This window comes from Strongylocentrotus purpuratus, unplaced genomic scaffold (genome assembly GCF_000002235.5).
Source record: "Strongylocentrotus purpuratus isolate Spur 01 unplaced genomic scaffold, Spur_5.0 spur5_scaffold_21, whole genome shotgun sequence".
In the NCBI taxonomy this organism is placed as follows: domain Eukaryota; kingdom Metazoa; phylum Echinodermata; class Echinoidea; order Camarodonta; family Strongylocentrotidae; genus Strongylocentrotus; species Strongylocentrotus purpuratus.
Window position 1 is genome coordinate 4520751 of NW_022145607.1, and position 11502 is coordinate 4532252.

Genomic DNA, 11502 nt, shown 5'->3' on the forward strand with positions numbered 1-11502 from the left:
TATTTTTTGCTATGATAATCCTATCGAAACACGTGATTCAAAAAAGATTTATAGGACAAAATGGCGTCTTAAATGGCCCCCTTGACCAATTTTAAAAATCCGGCCTTGGGGTGCCCTGCGTATTGCAACTCGTAATGTCACTGCCCATTTTCAAGGAAAAATAAGGACGTTTAGGGGGCGAAAAGCAGTCTGAAAAAATGACGTCATAACCGATACGTGTTATAATCGGGCGGAAACTCGGCGGGAATTCGTATAGCGATCCTTGTTCAAATGCGATTTACTCACAATTTTCTGTGATAACGTATAACGTGTTTGGTATCATTCAGAAGGGCACTTCATTGCGGTCAGTTTGACACCATTGTCATCTGTGCGCAATGTACTGCACGCATTAGACGCGCTATTACGTAATGCACAGTAAATTCATAATTTTTGGCGATAACTTTGCGCTGACGTCATTGAAATGTATCAAACTTGGCGGACAGTTGTCACGTATATGGATACATATGTCTGCCAAGTTTCATTGCTGTAGGCATAAGGATCGTAATTTTAGAGCAAGTTGAAGTTATTTCGCAATTTTCTTGAAAACTGCATATTTGGAGGGCAATTTTCTCAAATTTGGTCAATAATAGGGTATATAATTTTGTATATAGCTGGAAAGGGCATATCTTCAAGTATCTTTATCCAAAAAAAGGTACGGGTTTGCCAAGCCATAATGGAGATACGGCCACAGAAAGAAAGCCAATTCCCAGAACTTTAGAGGGCGCTATTTATGTTTTGCATAGCCATTGGAGCATGAAATTTGGCATGGCTAAGTGCAATTGTGGGATAAGGAAACTGTGAGACTTAAATACAAAACGGAATTTATATGAGAAAGGAATGGCATTTTTCAGATTTTTAGGGGTCCATTTTTCAAGAATTTGAGAGATTTTTGACGGAGTAGGTTTCGTAATTGATTTTTGAGTACGAATATGGCATTTTGAAGGTCAGATTATACGTCGCTGATGAACGAACATCTCTTAGACTATCTAAAGGAATTTGTTAGAAGTTTGTAGGATCTAGGATAGTGGAGATAGGAAGGTAAAAAGAAAGGCCTTAAAATGGACCAGAAACGGACAAAATGGCGCCTGGACGGTTATGCATGAGCGATTTCGAGAATCGAAGAATGTAGTGACCTTGATGCGATGTTAGAGACTATGCCTATGAAATTTGAAAGGAAACGGACATGAGGAAAGTGGAGTAATAGAAGGAATAATTGTCCATAATTAGTGATGACAAGCACTACGTGCAAAACGAATGGGATTTCCGGACGATAAGGAAAAGGAGAATATTAATGGGGCAGAATGTGAACGAAAACAAGGCAATGACGAAGGTCGTCATTGCAATTAATTGGGAAGAACGTGAACGAAAACAAGGACACATATTTGTGAGGCTTAACTCCCCTCCTTTCATTTGATGTAACTCATATGATGCATATTTCACGCATGAGTGGATTAAAAGGAATTTGAAGAGAGGGTACCAACAAAAAAAATCATTTTAGGGTGGTATCTGAATTTCAAAGAGAAAATCACATTTCTAGAAAGTTCATTTTCTGCCCTTTCATATGACACCTCAATCAGGAAAAATGAGCCAGGAATAACAAAGTAATGCTTGCATTTCCACAATTTGATTAAATGAATTCGTTTTCACTGGCTGCCTGCCGTAGCAACAAATATAGTTGACAAAAGACTTAACTCCGTTTCGTTGACGAACAGCCATGCGCAAAGAACACGAAAGACTTGATGCACTTGTGGCAATTACTTTATCATTTCGTGTACAAAAAAAGAAGAAGAAAATAAACACCGTTTAACGTAAGACAAGATTACGACCTTTAAAAATTCTAATAGATGCCACAGTAAATACATTATTTAATGGCAACCTGTTCTAAAAAAATCAAAGCATAAGAGAATGCAGTATAATACCGAATTGACATGTAACTCCAAGATATCCGGTAAGGCAAGTGCAGACAAAGCTTTGGTCCTGGTTAGTTGATGTACATACTCCTCCAAACTGGCATGGGTTTCTGGTTACATAACACGGAATCTCTGTAAACGTAGGTATACAAGTTACAACAGGAGATAACAGAGAAACGACAGTTGTCTGACCAACCAATATCAGAAAACTAATGAATAGATGTAAAAAATACACAGAAATTAAATCATTTTTTATACGTTCATTATCGGTCGTTTTAACAATAAAAGATGTTTTAGAGACTGGAGGTAGTATGACGTCCCACTCAAAGATCTCAGCCATTGAGCGATCGATCGACACGAAATTGTGCACACGCCTCATTTTACTTGTTTATTCTGTTTAAATAACCTGAAAAAAAACATCCTGATTGTTATTTCACCATTTAAATAATTAATATGTACATGTTTTCTGTATTATCTACGTTATGCGGTGCCTCAAGTATAACAGTATTCTAACTACTGACAGGGCTACCCCATTGAAATTATACCAAATGAATACATGAATTACAGCCAATTTGGTTTATGAGCACACATATTGGTTGCTATACAATTAGACATATTATTACCAAAGCTATCAACGGGAACTAAGAGAGAATTATATATATAATTAAAATATGATGAAACTGCATCATCTTACATCACACTACCTATCAAAATAGTCATCTTTGTTTGTGTTGATATGAAGAAGGCAGCCCGTAGTAAACATGATTGAAATTTTAGCTCATATCAAAGTGTTAACTCTAGATCGCTGAAACGTGTTTTTTATGTTATAAAAATTCAATGAATTTGCAATTTAGATATAATATAAAACATATTTGCGGACAGATTTCTAGAAAGTTTCAAAAGTCATAAATGATAATAACTTATTCAATATTAAGAAATATGTTTTTGGCGCAGTTCATGATCTTGAAAAAATTCTTAAATGAGGTATCATCTTCGAAATTCTTAATTCTCTCTTAGATGAAACCTCACACATTGTGAAATGAGTTTCTATTATCAATTTATCTTCAAAATCGTTAAACATTAGATATACATAGCGGCCATTTTTAAAAGTGGCCTACATATCTTTCAAGCAGCATATTTTTTTAAGGTAGTCCACCTAAAAATGCTGCAGGGAAGTACCCTGATACCGGAAAACCGTTTACAACATGCTATGTCTAAACAAAATCCAAACAGGGGTTTTCCCTCTGTGTTTTAAAAGGAAAAAGTATTTAGAAGCAACAATACAACGAAAGTAACATTTAATGCAAAATTTCGAAGTAAAGAGATATTAAGCAGAAAGAGGGCACTATCTATATAAACATTATGCATATTTATTTATACACAAAAATCGTAGAGGACATGGACAATTTTGTTCACGCTTCATAAATAAACTAGCCTTGAGGCATCAATAGTGGTATATATCTTAATCATATTATGTAGATAGTTTAATCTACATACTGTATACATATATGCAGGGTTATGATTATTTTGTGTATAATTATAATCATTTGAGAACGACAAAATCGTTTCAACGTTAGTGCAAACCAAAAGTTGATTCTTTGTAATTCAATGATTATTCTCAACGATTGATTTTTTGTCATAAATATTTGATTCGTTGTCATAAATGTGTATTGGACGGGCCCATCTTGACCGGCTCCATTCACCAAATGTATGGCTATTTTCATGCTGAAATACTATGTATCTGGAGTTTTCGTAATAACGGAAATGAAGAAGAAAACAAGTTTCACCTGGCAAAATACTTACCAGTTTCACAAATGCTACCAGTATATCCCGCCAGGCATAGGCAAGATTGGAAGGTACCATCCGCGTTGGACAGACAAGTTCCTCCATTTATACATGGGTTCGTCGGTGAGCATGCACCTGGAAAAAAACAGTTTTTCAGCAGAAATGTAAATTTTGCATGACACCTAATTACAAATAGATGCTCTCGATTAGCCTAGAAACAATTGAATAAATGTAAACATGCATTCTAGTTATGCTACGGTCACAAAGGTTCGTACGAACGATAATTTCGTAAGAATCTCCCTGTTTTTCCACTGTCTTCCCGAATGTCCATTGTCTGAAAGCGTTCGTACGGCATTCGTAGCAGCTCGTAATGGCATTTGTAACCGAGGCTTTAGGTTTATTAAGGAGGGGAGTTGTTGGGAAGTACCAGAGGCGTATGAAGGTTAGTTAGTATGAGGTGCGCTGGCTTTACTCAGTGAACGAAAACCAACGAATGGGTGGAAAGTAGGGTTCGGAGAGTATCGTATTATCTTTTGTTTATGTTTTATCCCTTCGGGTTCCCCTTTTAACACGGCGTATGTGTATACACGGGCCGAGATAAATGTGTATGCATACATACACGCAAATCAATCGTCCAATTAATTTTACCCTAAAACACATTATCAAAGTTCCGTACTGCCCAATCTTAGCGTAAAGAAATTTTAATTCTGAAGGAAAAATTTGCCCAACTCTGAAAAGAAATCCAATTCTCTTTTGCAGTGATTGCCTGAAAATAGTCAAAATTTACCCAACTGATATTGAGTAAATGAAATGTTGTGTTCTTAAGCAAAATTTGCCAAATTTTCCCCCTTATTTCCCTAACCTGGCTGGATCAAAAAGTATAGTAAACAGTTTTTCGCCGTAAAGCCATTTACTATCTTCCGGTTGTTTCTATGAGTCTTAATGTAGTATATTCTATCATAATTTAATATAACCTGACTTATCCAACATATCTTATCATAACTTAACATGACCTGACCTATCCTTACCTATCCTAGCAAAACTTAACATAACCTGACCTATCCTATCCTTTCCTATCATAACTTAATATAACCTAACTTATCCTAACCAATGCTATCATAACTTAACACATCTTGACCTATCCTAACCTATATCCCAACCTATAATACCTAACCATCTACAATGTATTTATATCAATCACAAGCTTCTATAATGCCTTATAAAAGTTATGATGTGTTTGGTGTCATTAAGTTAACAGGCCCGCCCAATCAATATGTAAATACCATGAATATTCATATATCTGTTCGAGAACATATTAGTTCAGTACATCCTGCATACATATGCCTAGCGTCCCCTCGGTACACGGGCCGATGGTTAGAAAAAAAAGGGCAATTTTTCTTACACATTGTAGGTTAAATGTTTAAAAATAATAATAAAAAAAAAAAAATCTGGGACAAGATTCGCCCCATACTGATGTGCCCAGTTAAATATTGAGCAATATTTATACTATTAAACTTAATTGGCATCTAATGAGCAAACGAACGACCGACTTCGTTATCCTTATCCATTGTTATTATTTTAACCTCGTATTGGATTGGTTAGTAATATTTTTGACCAAAATTTACTCGCCCATCAATAATGGTCTTCAGTGATACCTAATCGAACTCTCAATGGAAAGTATAACGGACAATCCTCTTACAGCGTTACCGGTAAATATTCTTTCGACAGGAAATGTTCAACTTGGGGTTCTTTCAAACACCCGTTATAAAATTGAAGATAACTCTGATCTCATCTAATATTTCCAACAATCTCGTAGGGCCTAATCGTCTAATCTCCTTTTGCATGGAAAAATATTTTATTTCGGAAAGGATATTGTAACTGAATTACACTATTCATCTGATTATACTCACCAACTTCGCACCTTAGTCCACCCCACACCCCTTCACATGCACATGAGTATGAAGTAGTTGTAGTGCCGGCGGTTACAGAGCCACTGCAGATCCCACCGTTCAAACACGGGTCGGAGATGCACGGTTCAACTATTTATGAAGACAAAGAACGTGAAAAATCCTCATACTGTATAACAAAACCATTTTTGTCAACTGCAGTAGAGTAATAGAAGGAATAATTGTACATAATTTCATGGCCGCAATTTAATGGAAGAACATCAAACGCATTTTTAAAATTTAAAAATATTCTCAATGACTTTTCCAACCAATGTGTACAATCAGGTTCATCATTACGGGGTCTATACTACTGGATACTCGAAATATTTGTGTAATAACTTAGGTCTGAACAAAACTAATGACTGAGAATAAATATAATAATGTTGTTCCTGATCGGGGTTATGTTAATCTAAATAAACATGGAATAGCCCAATTGTAACGATTATTATGTGGAAACTATCGTTCTGTGCATGATGTAGAATGTTCAAGGCTTTAACAAAAGTTGTAGGGTAAAGAAATGAATTGAATTCTACCTGCTTGACATCTTTCTCCAATGAAGGGATTAATACAATTACAGTCGTAATTAGAAAATCCCACGTTGGTGCAAGAACCTCCAAATTGACAGGGATTACTAGTACATGGAAAAGCTAAAAGAAAATATGAAAGACACAAATTAATCAATACAAATTCTTCGGGATTATGTATCAAATCTGTTACAAATTCAAATTCATGATAATACAATATGGAGTATGTCCAGAACATAAATTATAACAAAATGTACAACTTTCTTTATTGAGGAATATGAGCTCCATGTCAGCCTGACCGTAACGATCGGGTTAAGCCCTGGAGCCCACGAAACAGGAGCCAATCGCGGATCGATTCAACCCGACCTATCGCATGTACCAATTTTTTTCAGTAGGAAATGAGATGAACATTATTTTTTTGTTTAAACACCCACACGCACACGAGCGCCATGAACACATGTGATAACAATTTATGTTAAGATTGGTTGTCAGATGACCCTGACATTTGGAAGATATTTTTGTTCTCCTTAAGGCCAAGAATACATTTTGTCGGAAGGTAGAGGTATGTGTGTGCATAACAAAAGTGCTCCACCTAATATGAACTTACCAAACTCACAATTGGCTCCATAGTAAATGTTTGCTGGACAGGAGCACTGCACAGTGGGAGCATTGACCGTGCCGGCTACAGGAAACATGTATGAACACGTTCCACCGTTCCGACATGGATTGTTCGTCATGTGACAAGGATCCTCTGAAGAAAAAATTAAAATAATGTCGGTGAAACATCAGAGCCTTATGCATACAAATGATTTGTTTCTTCTAATTCGAATACATGTATGTTACGTCAGGAAAAAAAGTATGGTAACTTTTTTTTGTATAAAGGACTTGTCCCCCAAAACAGATGATCGCCATTACAAACTTTTCTTTCAAAAAGTACAACGCTTTTTGGGGGTTAAGGTAAGCATACTATAAATGACAATGCCTTGCGGACAAATTTACCCTCATGTCCACTGCTTCAGACTTTATGAGTTCGTAGCTGTCGAAAATAGATTTTGTTTTCCTTTCCTGATTTGAGTAGGATGTATATTTGTACCAGGGAGTTTGCTGAGTAATAAAGTTACCATGGGAGCTCCTTATTGGTTGGTTGCGCTTTGCATTTATCAGGTGACTTGTTTTAAGAATAAAAAAAGTTGATATGGTATAAAAGATAAAAGTATTTGTGAGGCTTTGACTTGAGAAGTTTGAATATTTGTGTTGTGTATGAATGAATATATAAACTTAATGAAGATGCTATGATAGATTCCATGATTTAAAAGGCCTGACTAACACATAGAAATTCAAAAGCTTAAAGCTAACACTTCAACAAACTTACCATATGCGCATGTGATTCCAATGTATGGAGAAGAGCAAGTACACTGGTAGGAGAAGGGAGCAACTGTCCCAATATTAGCACAACTACCTCGTCCATTGCACGGGTCGTTGGTACATGGGTATGCTGCATTAGCAATAAACAAAGTTTACATGTAATAAGTCATGCATGAACAATATCTAAGGTACCGAAGTTGAGTTGTTTAACACTTGACCTGAAGTGCAAAGGTCGTAGGTTGAATAAAAAAGGGAATACATTTAATTTGCATGATTTCCAAGTCTCCTTGCAGATGATAAATTAAACCCGAAAATATGGGGTACATATTTCATTGTGATTTATTCATTTTTTTTCAGCGTGTCCTAAATGGTGACTGGCTAAATGTTCCCCAGGGAGTTGAGAATGTACATACATTGTTTGGGGGCAAGCCTGATCTTGATGACTAGAGTAATGGTATATCTGCATAGTGCTTGCAGACACCGTGCATATATCAAAACGGTGACACTTTGAAGGTTTCTGAGGACATAATGCTAGAAACATCGATATTAAAAGTTAAAGTGAATTACAGTGAGATCTCGTTTGTATTATAGATATTACAAAGTATACCAAAGCTGTTATACATGAATTAAACATAATTATGTCATAGGTTGGAAACAATAGCTAGATTATCTACATAATGTGGTGACCAAATGATTAGGGATATCTAAACATACCTGTATTCTTTCATTATTTACATGTACACTCTATATGTAGGAAAGTAACAATTTTAACAGAAGATATTTTTAATCAGGTGAAATCGCAGATATCTTCAAAAGCGATCGTATTGTCGTATTTTGTTTATTAAATGGCTCGTTGAATAACTTACCATTACCACACAATACTCCATAATAACCAGAAGTGCAGACACAGGACTCGAACCCCCCAGTACCAGGATTGGTAATACAATTGCCGTTATTCTCACACCGGATATTTGTACATCCAGACGCTATAGAGCACGATTTAAAGGATTAAACGACATGAGATTAGTGAAACATCAGTAGTACTGACGATCACTAAACGGCTTCAATACCGTGTCATGATTATCAGTTGTTGACAGTATTGCTTGACGCGTCGTGTAAGAAATACAACGTACAGAAAGTAAACGAAGGATGCAAACCTTTTGTTGAATCTCTGAAGCATGCACTCATTGTCCTCATCATCAATAATAAATCATCATCATAAATACTAACGCAGTCAAAATGCGAGGGGATTGGCGTGTATTTTTTGTAATTTCATGGACTGTCTTTGCAATTCCAATTTTTTGGTTTCGCAAATTTGTAACAGTTACAAACACCCAAAAAGACACACGTAAAATGCAGGCCTGCACATTATATCCATAAACAAGAATTTTCAATAAATTCAATTCAATAAAGGTTTATTAGAACATGACCAGCAGGATTTCCTTGATTATACTGACTTAATAATTAAAAACTCACTGTATTTCGTTGACCTAAATGAATAAAAATGGCCCATTATTCTATAAAATAAAGATGAAGAAGAAGAAACAGATACTGAAGCCAAATGGCACCCGGGGCAAAATTATAATAACACCCTTTGTACTCACGCGTAGCGCAGAGAGTTCCTGTCCAAAACTGGCCCAGTGCGCACGTACAGGTAAAAGTGGACTTGTTGTTGTCAAACGTTCGAGGATTACAGGTCCCTGCATTTTGGCAAGGGTTAACTGGCACACACAGGTCATCTAAGAAACAAAAACAAAACATGAAATTACGGATATATATATATATATATATGTATATAGTGAATAAGGCAGACTAATGGAACATGGTTGCAATTCCGAGTTTCACGCCTATAAGCATTGAGCACTGTAGTCTGTACGGAGGAATAGACCAAATCGAAGTATATATATTGTGACGATTTTTGGCGTGAAATCGGGAAGAAAGGGGGGGGGGGGGGGGTTGATAGAAATCCCACCGCTGCCACCATTGTGACGGTTCTAGCGTGAAATCAGAGAGGGGGGGGGGGGTGGTTTTAATAGAAATCCCACCGCTGCCACCATTGTGACGGTTCTGGCGTGTGATCAGGGAAGAAGAGGGGGGGGGGGGTTGATAGAAAGGCCACCATTGTGACGGTTCTAGGGAATCGGGGAATCGAGGGGGGTGGTTAATATGCTTCCACCATTGTCCCAAAATCATCCCCATCGCTACATAAACTTTCTCCTGCTACCATTATAGCGAATTCTATCAATATAGGGAATACAAGTAAAACAGGTCTGGAAAGAAGACTACATTCATAACCACTTTTATGTCAGTCTCTTATACCCTTAATTCTGACGGTTGCTGCCACCACCTAGTCTTAATCTGGAGCGCTAGGATCTCCAAAACAACACGGTTTGTGTGTTTACATTCACTCTGTAATCTGATACACTCTCACTTACATACACAGGGGGCCGTTTCTCGAAACCAACTCCATGACAGTCATATCTTTGTCGGCGACCTACGGAGATGTCATGAAGCGGATAAACCGTTTCACAAAGCCATGACAGACATGATATCGATATATCGCGATACTAGCAGCTCAAGAACATAGTCTTTGTCACGATCCATTTGATTTATCAAGAATAACCCAAAACAAGTTTTGGGGCTAAATTTGTTCAAAAAGAAATATATACGTATAAATTCTCCTAAAATAAATAATAAATAGTGTAATTATCATATTTACATCATCAAACGATTTGCATATTTCTGTAAAGATTCTTAAATTGAAGAAAAACCGGTGAATGATTTTTTTCGACAGTCGAATCAAAAGTTAGTTGAAGGATACCGTAATGTGATAGTTTATCAATACGTACTTTTTTGTTTATTGTGACGAGGAATTTTAGGCAAATTTGTCTTTTCTCAGCCAGTTTTTTATTCTAGAGTCTCATAAATACTCGTTATATAATTGATTTGATATTTAAAATATAATTTGGAAGAAGTAATTAGAGAGGGAATAATAATGCACATAGGCCACAAAGGTATGACGGTATCCTAAGAAAAGACTATGGATCGACTATGGAAAACGGTGTGTAACATTCTTACCTCTCTTATTTATATGTCATAGTTTAATGATTTGTGATTTAATGTTTATATTCCGCTTATCTAAAGTTTCTGTATAATTTGTATTTTCACTTTTGTACATTTGCATTTCGTATTCCAGAGAATTACGTACCGAACTCGTCTATATTTTTCTCAAAATGATAGTGAAACTAATCGTCCTTTTCGCGGCCCATGGAATGGCAACAAACTGACTTGTGGTGGCGCTTTACAGCAATTAAAAAGATATGACAGGTTCGGAGCAGTGACAACTCGCTTGTCGCGGAAGTTGTCGCTCATCTTGGCAAAGACGGCTTCGTGAAACACTTAGCTGACAAGTTGCGTGACAGTGGAGAGATGTCGTTGATCTTGTAGTTATGACGGTTTCGAGAAACGGCCCCCAGATTCCTAAGAAACCGGACCATGCGTCCTTCTACTAGTATACGCTTAAAGTCATTGTGACGTATGGCAATTGCTTCCTTTTGGGACGCACTGTCTCGTCCTTTCCCAATCTGTCTCTCGTCACGTGCAAGACGCACTGTCTCACTCTGGGAAAATCCTGTATTGATTTGGCCATTTCCACTCAAAGTTAGCTTCTAGAGTCTCAAACCACTTCACAATATCTTCCATCCTTTTATAGGTGAGTGTTATTCTCACCCCTGATACCGTAATTAAGTATCATTAAGTAGGAACTAATCATGTTTTTGTCTCTCTAACAAGCCTCACAACACCATTTAGACCATAATCATGTCCCATACATTCATTTCTGTGTATCAAGTCTTCCACTCAGTCACTCACTAAATAACAAAAATAGTATCTTATTCCCTTTCACACTTCCGAGCGATATATAAGGCACGATGA